We start from the raw sequence: 12182 nt of genomic DNA, 5'->3' as shown, positions 1-12182 counted from the left end.
ATCTGTTATTTTAGAGAACCAATAATGAGAGAAAAAACAAATAAGCAAAAACCCCTAATGCTCTGTCACCATTTCAAATTTAGTGAGGTCTTAAAATATTCCTGCACAGGTAGAGAATTTTGCTGGAGGAGAATCAGCACAGCAACGGGCTCAATTACATCCAAGTTTCCTGTGTAAGATCTGTCAAGCAACTCCTATCCTTCCGTCTGTAAGTGAGTGTGAGTAATGGGTTTTATTTAAATTCATATGGCATTTACTACCTACACCCAGACAGATAATGGACAGACAGCAGAACAATGATCAGCAAGTGGCTATCATTTAATTCATGTTTTATTCTGCAGTTTGCCTGCCTTCATCTGTCTTCCCTTCTGAACGAGTAAGCACATTCCTATGAATTCACTGCAAGTTTTATATTTTCCAAGCAAAATCATGACAGTGATAAAAAGAATAATAATAAAAAAATCCCACTGTATTTTTTTCCAAAAGTATTTGCTTCCATACATACATGTTTATCTTTCTACAGTTGGATTTCTTATCCCCAAAGACACAGTCATCATCTGAACTTCCTAGGCAGCAAACATAACATTTAGGGACTCTATTTTCCTTATCAAAAACAATAGGCACTAAGCATGTTGATAAGGGCAGAACACCCTAAGAAATATTGAAATAATCTGTTGACTTGCTGCAGTTCTATTGATTTCAGAAACACAAAGAGAATGTGTTGAACAGGAGGAAAAAAACATTAAATAGCATCACGTGAATGCAGTAGTAAATCATCCTACATACTCTCATCACTGTCAGCTTCCTGCAGGAAGAAAATATGTGTTCAGCCCTAAAACTACCTCCTTTCAATATGAGTATCAGTACGCATTCATTTGCTCCAGCTATCTGAATTCCTTTGGGTTTAGTGGAGCTGTCAAAAACTTACAAGTGTGAATGCTGTTGTGTAAGTAAAATTAATGATTCTTTTTCTGCTTCCCATATTTTAAAGCTTTAAATGAATCCTATTGCTGGGGGAAAAGTCATGAAGAGCAGAGGGGGCTGTCAAAATGGAATTGTAAATCTTTCATCATTTAAATTCTTAGACCTGATTGACCTCACGACAGTGCTTCAGACCAGCGCTTCTCTTGGTGTTGTAAAGCAAGCAAACTGTCATTACCCAGGCTTGAATCCCACTTCACAATCTGTTAGAACCAGCTAGGGTATGAGGCTCAAGTGGAACGCTCCAGTCAAGCAAGTGAACATCAAAAAACAAACAAAAACGTTTACATTTGCAGAGGTATTACCCATATTTATAGTCTGCCCTTTGAGTGTGTGTAACTGCTGGAGCAAGGGAAGGTAATGTGAACATAGTTGTAAGGGTAATGTTCACAAGGTAATGTGAACAAGGCAATTATTACATAAAAGTGAAATATATGAACAGTGAATAGCAATAATAACTGGTGCTTGCCAGAATGGCGTGTGCTAAGGCTTTAGTTGATGCTTGTCATGATTTGGGGTCACAGATAGAGTTGTTTGGAGAGAGGGTTTCCTCGGTGCCCTGATAGCCCCTGCATATTAGGAACTGCACCTCGAGCTCTAGTCTGGCTTTTTTCAGGGCTCCGGGGAGGACTTTCCAGCAACCCTCTGCTTACAGCTGCAAGATGAAGGCTGTTTATAGAAAGCAATGTCAGCCTGCCAAGCACCACTGTCTACATGCTGTCTGTCTATGCCAGTGGCTCTGTCCCAGGGTAATTTAAACTCAACTCAACAGAGGTTATTGACACCCTCATATTTCAGCTTAGCCACCCTAAGCTCCCCCACAGGCATTAGAAAGGCTGTCCAGAAAGCACTTTGGAACAGAAGCCAAATCCAGGAGCTCTGAAAATCCTGTGAAGGAACCTACCTGTGCCCAGAAAGGAGAGGGAGCCCTGGGAAGATGGCTAGTTGTGTACTCATATATATACTATATATACTATATATATATATATACTATATACTATATATAGTATATAGCACATTACAAGCATTAATTCTTAGGACACATCCACAAAGTCAAAAAGTAATATTATCCCTGTTTTATATAGGCACAGAGAGGTGAGCCAAAGACAGAGTTGAGCCTGGAACCAAGTTTCCGAGCACTGTTTTACTTACTAGACTGGACCCCTTCCAAAGAAAGGAGGAGGAATTTGTATGTCACATTGGGAGCCAAAGCCCAAAGCCCGTAGAAAGATTCTCATAGATTTTAATGATTTGACTGCAAAAAATATGGGGTGTACATGAGCTTTCCTAAGAAATTTGGGGAAGTCAATCTTTAAAGGAGAGATTGTCACAAAGTCAGAAAATACTGAAGGGCACCTTCATAGAAAATGCCAGGATGTTCTCTTTCTCACAAAAGGAAAATGGATGTTCAGGGCACTTTTGTTCTGGTCTAACGTTGTAGAGCTCTCCCCTCTTGGTTCTGCTATGGCCTTTGCAATCACTACCCCAGTGGAATTCAGCATCTTTCTAGAAAAAAAAGAAAAAAGAAAAAAGAAAAAAGAAAAAAAAAAAACAGCTTTATGAAACATTGGTGAAGTGACCAAGGTGATGTGATTAAGTGAAACAACAACAACATTTGTAAAGAGCGATGGGAGATAAATCGCTGTTTCTGGGGAGAAAAAGAAACATGAGATAATGAAGACCTAAAAAAGAATCTCAGTACACAAAATAGTGTCTACTTTCCCCAACCATAGTGGCCTCATAACAGGAACCACTTCTTCCTACACTCCTGTACTGCAGATGGACATGGCTGTACTAAAGGTAACACCTCTCTGTCCCTAGCTCCTTGGTCTCTTCATTGTTCTTCAATGCCAGTGTTCCCTGAGAATTAGATCGTGGCACTGGAAAAGAAGTGCTTTTTTCCTTTGCTTCTTCTGCCATTGATTCACAGCCATGCTTTTTCTCCTCAGCTTCTCATTGTTAAAACATAAGGGATGGTACTTATCCTCAGCAATAAGGTGATTTTTAAGAAGTGAAGAAATAAAAAATATTATTGTTTATTAGTTCAGGTAGCGGAGCGGAGAGAACTGTCTAAAGCTCCTTAAAACAATATTTCTGAATGGAAGTGTTAGGTGTTTAATACGGAAGTAATGAAAGGAAAATGAGGTGTGTGGCAGCTTTCCTTCCATGTTGTCTTGCTGAGCCACCTGGGAAACTAGCAGTCCCCGAGTGAAAATCATGCCATTGCTTTAAACTCACAGCATGCACTGAAGCACAGCTAACGCTCTCCTGTAATTGTTTCCTGAATGTTGAAAGCAGCCAGAAAGCCCACATGCATGCATACTTATATATGCTCATTGCTACTCTTAGCCTGATGGAAATTTTATAAATTGCTTACCCTGTCTGAAACAGTATTGCTTGCAACCAAACATCAACACATTGATTTGAGCAAGAGATCTAGGAGTTGAAAATGGGTTATATGAAACAGCAGGCTTAACAGCTGAAAGCATCAAAGCTCCCAGCCTCCATGCTGACCAGCTGATGAGTTTTTAATTCCTTCTCTGTGGCTCCTGAGATGCAACAGACAAGCAGGGACAAATTTGGAAGCTACTCCTGTTGACCTTTATGTATTAATGGAGAAAATTTGCACCTTCTGCCAGAAATGGAAATAATCAGTTGGTGTACTTATATGGAGCTCTAACGGTCATTTAAACATGGTACATGTACTCATTTTGCAGATCTATTTTTCTCTTATTGAAGGTGTTTACAATGAGGACCCACCCACACTTGCTGCAGGGGACATCAACATGCATCTGTCAGAAATTATTTTTTCACTTGTATGTATGTCAGGTAAACTGTTGTCCCAGACAGTAAAAGCAGTTGTGTCCATATTCCTGAAGACAAGATCCAGTTCTATAACACCTGCACATATGAAAATCTCTTAGATCCTCTTCAGAGAAAGTCTTTCTTACTATACTTATTCTAATTCAATACGCTTTGTACTAGATCCATCAAATAAGAGAGGGAAGGAGGAAAGAATTTAATTTTTCCACTTGAAAAATTATAGATCTGTATTTCATTCCTCTCTCTTCCCACATTACACTCATGTTTAATTTAAGATATTAACTGGTTTTAAATAAGGTACTAAGATTCAGTTAAAGTACAAAATATTGTTATTCATTCAGGATGAATGAATTATTCTGAATATCTGGAATGAGAGAAGAAAATGATTTTAATGTTAACAATGGGCTAGATCCATAACAAAATAACTACAATGAAACAAAAGGAATGCTTCACCAGCTTCTAGTGAGTGTGATTACGTTCCTAGCTTAAAACAGGCTGTGGGTACAAGAGAACGCATATTTCAAGCCTATAATACTTCTGACTCAATGAACCAGAGGAGTCAGTCAAAGGTCTCATATTGACTCTAATGAACACTGAATCAGCAACAGATACAAATTCTTAAATTCAGCATAAAAAAATATGAGTTTTATCCCAACCTAAGAGACCCTTTCAGTGGTGCCTGTTCCTAAATTTGTCAAATGTTTCCATCACATGATTCTCTGAAGAGCGTGACTTGAATGGAAATGCAGGATGTGGTCTAAGTGAGGTTCAGTTTAAGGTGAGCTGAGAGTGGGCTGAGGGTGAGGTTTCAGACAGGGTTTATGTAAGAGTACTGTTGTTTTGTCATTTAAAAGTGTCTAGCAAGCTTTTATTCCAAAAGCAATTGCAGTTGCTTATGCTTTAAAACAGGGCACTGAGAGTGAGGACAAGAGGCATTTGATCAAGACTTTTGCTAAACCTCTGAGAATATCCTGAAGCTGGTCTGTTACCAGCCCTTCAAAAAAATCACTGCTTACATGTACTCAGGAAAACCCTCTTAAGGGCCCAGTAGCTAAAGACTTTAAAGAGTCTGTTCTCATTCAATGCACTTGAGCCTCTCAGCTCTTCTAGTGCCATCTAGAATAATCCCACACAACAGAGAAGGAGCCTGCATTGCTTCACAGTGCCTGCTTGGGACCACTTTGTCCATTCAAAGAATGACAAGAGCACAGAGGCAAAGTCAGGATTTCAGTGCAATTGGTGTTCTCAGCTACCAGCCGTACTGGGGGCGACAACCAGAAGGGTCATGTCTCTGTTGTCAATGTAATCAGGTAGATTGAAAGAAAAGGAAAAAAAAAAAAAAAAAAGGAAAGAAAGAAAAGGAACACCAAAAAAACATGCCACTGGAATGATAAGGGCACCCAGAGTGTCTTAGAATGGATGAATAGCTTGAGAGAAAAAGGCTGCAGAGACGAGGAGCAGAAAGACTTGAAAGAGGAGCCCAAGAGGATTATGACTGGGAACAAGGAGTGCAAAAAGGCTGAGAGCTGATGAAGGATGGAGCTGAGCAGTGATCAATGCAGGGAGCAGTTGACAGATTGAAGAAATGAAACTCTTAGCATCTGCAAATCTATTGTAAAAAGTAAACATCGTACATACAAGCCTCCTAGCTACAGGGTACCAAGTTAACTCACCGAGTTCGTGCTGGACAAACTTGGGCATGCTGTAAAGATAATAAGAGCATTTATCTGTCATGAATGTAAGCTTATAGATTGATAGATCATTTGATCTCTGTGACTCTATTATGGATTTGCCATTAGCTTTCATCTTTAGCCATGCTGACAGAATCAAAAAACATATTTATTACACTTGGTTGGTTTTAATTGACTCTGCATTTTCCGTGAGTACAGCTGGAATACAGATAAGCTGCAAAAGATACTGACAATCTTCCAGTTTATTCTGGTTTATTCATATTTTTCTAAAAAAAAACAAAACAAAAAAAAAAAAACAACCTGAAAAGCATATCACAGATGCATTCTTCTGTAAAAGCATTATGTAAGTTTTGAAGGAGAATAAACTAGCATTAGCCATACAAGAGAGAAATGTGCTGTGCAAAAAGAAAGAAAGAAAGAAAAAAAAAAAAAAAAAGCTTATCCTCTGGGCTCAACGAAAAAAACAGCTCAAAGCCAGCAAATCAATGATTTCAGAGTTCAGCTAAGACACTACCCACAGAGGGAATGGATTTGCAAAATGTGAATTCTTCCTATTTCAGATGGCTCTTATCACATTAGGGTGCTTTTCAGTATTAAGGCACACAGGAGTCTGATAGTATACAAATAATGTGACAGAGGGGCTGGTCTTTAGCTATATCAAAAAGGTAAATTTGCTGATTTGCTGAAGGGGGAATCCATCTTATCTGGACATCTTTGTTGTAGATGTCTGCATGTGAACTAGCTGTCTTGACTTAATGTGGATTAAATCAATATAGTCAACAGAGCGGAGGGTGTGATTCAGCCTAAAATGGATGCCAATATTTGATTAAACAAATTGCACGCCCAACTCTTTTGGCTACACTGACCTCACTGAATAAATGGGAATCTAATGAGTTCACTTGATGTAGAAAACTCCATTGGCTGGATCCACAGGACCTCTTCACTGTCAGAGGCACCCAGGTGCCATCCAGGTTCCTAAGGAGATACAGCTTATGCAATTACACTAATGGTCAATTCTAATAAAGTTTGAATGCTAGCCAGTTTCATCAAAAATGGTCAAAATGTAGACCTCAAAGATATTCATTTTTTACAGGTTTCCTTTTGAGGAAGGGAAGGTGGGTGAGTAAGAGAATCAGAACAAGATTAAAATCCCACTGAAAAAGAAAGGCTAGAGAGTGAGCTCAGCCACAATATCAGACACCTGAGAACCCTCCATGGAGAGAGCTACAGGAAAATAGACTTTCCATAAACCTCCTTTGGGGTATGTCACTGTTGTAACTTGTCTTACATCAGCTGGAAACTGCCAGACAATGTATCAGTCCTGGAAGTAAAATAAAATGCCCTGGCCTTATAGCACATCAGAAAGAAAAAACACAAGCTGAGACTCAGTGTAGCTTGGGTGTGAGCGAAATTCATGGAACCTTGGCTCTGATTTCAGTAAGCCTTGATTTCATACCTTGTAGCTTTGTTTTAGAGAGGAAAGCCTAACAGGAGAGGCACACGTAACAGTTTGGTAGGGTTTTCAAACCAGTGAGAAATCCTTAAGTCAGGCCAACAGACCATCTCTGGCACTTGTTACCTCCGCATGAGATAGCTTCACATTGCAGATGGAGGTGTCTGTTCTGCGACCCACTAGCATGGATTAAAAACTGCAGCCTGTGAGAAGACAAATGTGGGCTGTTTCTTACATAATTTGTTTGTTTTGTATTGGAGAGAGGTCATAGGATTAACCATTTCAGTACTGTCACCTGCTTTCACAGCGTTCATTCACCTTGAATGTAGGTTTTTCATTCCTGTGTGTAGCAGGAAAAGGCTGAGGATTTTGGCCACACTGATTCTGATTTCGTAAGAAAAACTACGCCAGCACCCTTCATGGCAGCTGGGTCGGAGACCTGAAGGGTTGCCAAACTGAGCCTGGTGGTCTTAGAAGCACACAGCATTGTCTGATTTAAAACTCTGTAACCTACAGTTCTCACCTGCAAACCACCGTGTAGCTTAAAGGTATAGGATTTTGCCAAAGCCCTAGAAAGCAAACAAATTTCAGTTTCCCCTTAAAATTGCTTCATTTTTCCATGCTTGCTCTCCTCCCACAATGCGCCTCTGCCCAGGCACCATTAATGAGACTCCCAAAATTTGTCCTGAGGTTCAGCAATGGCTTGACTACAAACCTGTTGCTGCACTAGTGCTGGAGCAGAGAAACTCCCAGGGCTCCCGTTTGCTTCCTGATTTCTCTCCTTGCTCCACCAAAGAGATCTCTGCAGCTCATCACCTGCAATGTAGGATTCTTCTCCTCTTACAGCTGTGGGGCTGGTGTAGGGTGGAGTGCCACAGCCCAAGCCTCCCTCCCTCCATTTGCTCCCCACACATCTGTACAAGGGGCAGAAGAAGGTCGCCTGCTCTCCTCTGCCATGTTCGTGCCCCATGAAGCAAGCTGTGGATTTAGAAGGATATGCCCTTGAGGGGAATGCAGTCTGCATCACAATCTGGCATGTACGATTCCTAACCTACTTTTTTTTTTTTTGTTGTTGTTGTTGTGTGCACCTGGCCTTGTGGTTTTCCAGCTCACATTTTTCAATCAGTGTTCGACAGAAGAATCTGGGGCAACTATCAGAGAACAGCATTCTTTGCGCTCCTGCTGCAGCATGGACAGTGCTGCTGATGTTCCTGCGGTCAGGAGAAATTTTGGCAGATGTGGAGCTTCTCCCTGATCAAAGCAAGGAAGTGCAAGGAAAGAAAAGAAATCCTCATGTCTGGTTCAGTTTTGTTAACAAATACATGGAGTGACTCTTGGCCGGTTCCTGAATTCTTTAATGAGATTATTATTCATTCATGCTGGCTTCAGTGAAATTTAGGATAAAAGTATTAATCTTAAATTGCAATAAGAACTGTAATAACAAAAGAGCTTGTTATTACAAGGCACCCAGGCCACACAGAAAGCAGAATATTCAGCACTGACCCTCCCAAAATAAATCAGATCTAACTCCTCCTGGAGTGAGAGAGGAGTACATCCCTAATGTGGACTGTATCTTTCAAGAAATAATAAACCTCTATCCAAAAAGAAATGCAAAAGAGTTTTAACTCTTCCTTGACCAAAACCCACCATGGGGTTTTCTGTAGTGGTGGCAGCACCTTCAGAGTGTATTTCAACCCACCCAGGACATGAACTGCCATTTGGAAGTTCCTGTCTTCCTCCACTGACTGTAAAGGAAACCAAACAGGAATCTCACTTTGTCTGCCTAAAATTAGATATGAAAATTTTTCTTCAGTGGAAAAAATTGGAAATTGTCTTATATCTTCTGGTGTTGATCCAGACACATCACCTTTCCAGTATAAAAATGAGAGGCACAACATCTGGAAGGTGAGTGGATCAAGCAAGGAGGCGGTTCTCCCCATGAAAAAATTAGAGGTGTTTTTCCTTGGTGACCTCCAGAACCTCATTTCAAAATTCTGAAGGTAGTTTGGTGGATGCGAACAGTTTTATGGGTTCAAAGGGCAGATGCACTTTTTCGCAGAAGGCAAATCTACTGACAGCTAATAAATCCAAAGAAATTACCCCCAGCACAGAAACCCTCTGAGCTGTAAATTGTTGGAGGTTGCGAGCATGTTCCTGGGAGGCAGCAATATGCACTTGTTCGATTTTTGCTGTCTTTCCTAGGCACCAGCTTTAACCACTGCCAGAGAAGCCTACAGGGAAGGTTCACTGTTCACAGTCCACCTACAAATTAAGATCTAGATTCTCTCTGCTGGTGCACTCATGTCTTCCTACAGAAACCAAGCAGGAGACACTGATTTGTGCAAACCACAGAAGTAGTGTCAATGCAGTAAAAGCTCGTTGTCCTGTAAACAGCCACTACAAGGTACAGAGGGCTTCAGTGGCTGTCCCACATCATGCAGCAGTCCGTATGGTGCCCGAAAACCTTTTTCGGGTCCTAGTCAGTTTGGCATTCTTGTACACTAGTTCTCTGACTAGAGTTTTGACTTGGATGAGTCAGGATGATAGAGTTTTGACTCTGACTAGGATTTCCCAAGGACTTTTTATGTAGAAGGATCTCATTAGCCAAAATGTCTCCTCCTGAATGGTTTTAAACAATTAACATGATTCTTTGAAAGAGTAAAGGATGAGTAGGGATATTTTCATCTGGCCTTTTGTAAGATGTTGCCATACATGAGAACAGAGGTCAATTTTAGTCAGGTTTAGGAAGAAGCAAATAAAGGATTGAATTACCAGCTATCTCCTAAATTCACCAGAAATTCTTAAAATTATTCATGTTGGCTCCTCCTCTGCTCTATCAACCGTACAATTCTCATGTCTGAGATTTGGCACCACAGAGAAGATCCTCACAAGAAGTGTCACAGACACAAGGTGTGCTTTGTCCTGCAGCACAGCTGGTCCCTTCACCAGCTACCAGGCATGCTGGTGGAGAACACTAATAAAATTTGAGAAACACTACGTAGGGTCTGTGTCTTTCCCTGCCTTCATTACCAAGGAGTTCCCCCCTCACACTTTCCTACCATTAAGTATTTTGGCAAAGGTATTGAGGACCTGCCTGATATGCCAACAAACTCAGTTCTGTTGCTGATCGGATGGCTGAAATGCCATTTACTGCCTGTGCACAGAAGAATAAAGACAAAGCCAGGGCTAGAGAAAGCTGTTCTTGTGCTGCACTGAACTGAGGGTGCCAGACCACAGGTGGCAAGGTCCTCAGGGTGTCCTGGAACAAATGGTGGTTAGATCCATGGTGGGCCATAAATCTGTGGTTGCACATAGCACACTGCTGTATCTCACCATTTATAATTTGTGCTAAGTGCCCCTATACATTTTGAATTAAACAGTTGTTGCCATAGCAATAGCCATTTACAGTGAGAGAAGGCAGCAAGCGTGTTGGGGACGTGAGGATCTGATCTGGCTCTTCACATAAAAATATATATGTATGTATATCTTTTGTTGTGAAGCCACATGAAAGGACCAAGCAAATGGCTTATGTGAGGTCTGAGGGATGGACAGAGGAGAGGGAAAGAGGAGCAGCTCAATGCAGTCTGGAGGTGTTTTGTCCAGGGTGCACTTTTACCTATGAGCTGGGTCAGAAAAGGAAAAAAGCCTGCATAATATTGACATTATATTTGGTCTCGTGCCAGCAGAAGTCACTCCCTTAGTCAGCATGAGGCATGTTTGTTACCGCTTTTGTGGGATATAACTTTCCAGAAACAGGAAAAATTGGCTTTCGTGGGTTTATTTTCATTTTTATAAAAATAAGAATTAAAAAATATACTGCTAGCTCTTTAGTAGGAAATGCTTTTCAGCAATCTACTCCTTGTTTATATTAGATTATTTGCCAAGGCACAGGCTGCCAAAAAGTCAATCAATAATGCAGGTATTGTATTACTGCATTTCAGGTCATCTTCTAAGATTTTTCTTTGCTGCTAGCACTAGCATTTCTGATGGCTCTGATTAGAACTCCTATCTTTTTATTTTTGCTTTAAGACACCTCTTTGTAAAGTGAGAAAACTTTATGAAAATTCATAGAGCTTATATACCCATAAAAAAACAGTTAGGACAAAGTGCAGCCCGCGTACCTGAGCATGTTTCACTGGGGACTTTGGCACAGTTTAGTCTCCCTCTGACTAAATCTGGCTAATAAGTGGAGATAAGTGTCATTCTCCCTTGACCAGCAAGTGCAGGCAGTGCCTGAAGTTAAATGTTTTGGGGATTCTCAGCCTAAGCATGAGCAGCATTAAGTGGTGCAGAAGAGCAGGCAGTTTGCATCACTGGCTGGGAACCAAATTCTGTCAAAGTCTCAGATTAATCTGCTTGTGGATGGTCTTTTTAAAATCCATATATTCATACCAGAGCATCCAAGTTTGAAAAATATAGCCATAAACCTACTGTGGCATAACTTCTCTGCCCATGAGACGAGACAGGGTCATGGATCAGAATTAAATGCTATTGGGTTCCCGTAAGTGTACACGATTTAGGATTTGAAAATAATTTGAGCTCAAAAGAGAGAAATAAAAGTGAATGTCTAAGCACAGTTCTGTGTTGTTGCTTGTTTCTCAGTAAAAAAGAAACCACCAGACCCTGTTCCCTCTCGGTGACATTACCTGCTTCTAAGGGCAAGTCAAGTGAATGGCAGCTCTGAGAGACTGAGGATATTTTTTCCATCAAGCTCCCAGTGGTACTTTCTGGCAGAGACAAGGCAATCTCACACCTTTCTTTGTTGACTGGGGAATAAAAACACAAAGCAGAACTCTTAAGTCTTCAGAACCCATAGGTTTCTGTAGTTTACTGATCTACAACAGCTGTGAATCAAGTTCACTAAAATTTTTAGAACAATCCAGTTCCTCACAATAGCTGAATGAAGCTTTTGTTTCCAGTAAACTTCTGTGACATTTGTGATTAAAATTATAAAGCAAGTAAGCACAATTCACAATCAATTATGTTTTATTAATGTTTTTTTAATACACGCCACAGCCCAGTAATCATGAAGCTGCTCAACAGTGTTGTTCTGAAATCAGCTAATAGCAGGATGTAATTTGCAGCAGTCTCTGTTCACTTACAAAACACTTGCTCCGTTAATTGTGATTTCACACTCCACTGAATGCTGTAGCCTGGAGGTAACATTTATGCGATGGACGAGTTACCAGTCTGGGCTCTGGTGCCTTCATATGAGGGGGAAGGGATGAGGGGGA

At 40.7% G+C, this 12182-nt stretch overlaps 1 protein-coding gene across 6 annotated transcripts in view; it reads left to right on the top strand.

The window, feature by feature from the left end:
- GRM3 (glutamate metabotropic receptor 3) overlaps positions 1 to 12182 on the top strand; it is a 105869-nt gene that overhangs the window by 39231 nt on the left and 54456 nt on the right. For 2 of the 6 annotated variants that reach the window (XM_048062602.2, XM_013180447.3), the window contains one exon: positions 110 to 208. The exons of 2 other annotated variants lie outside the window; for them this stretch is intronic. The gene's annotated coding sequence lies outside the window, so the exon portion shown is untranslated. Of the gene's footprint in view, positions 1 to 109; positions 219 to 12182 lie in introns of all 6 variants that reach the window. 2 more of the 6 variants (XM_013180448.3, XM_013180446.3) reach the window with 1 other exon arrangement.

This window comes from Anser cygnoides, chromosome 1 (assembly GCF_040182565.1).
Source record: "Anser cygnoides isolate HZ-2024a breed goose chromosome 1, Taihu_goose_T2T_genome, whole genome shotgun sequence".
Taxonomy (NCBI): domain Eukaryota; kingdom Metazoa; phylum Chordata; class Aves; order Anseriformes; family Anatidae; genus Anser; species Anser cygnoides.
This window is presented reverse-complemented; position numbering and strand designations above follow the sequence as displayed.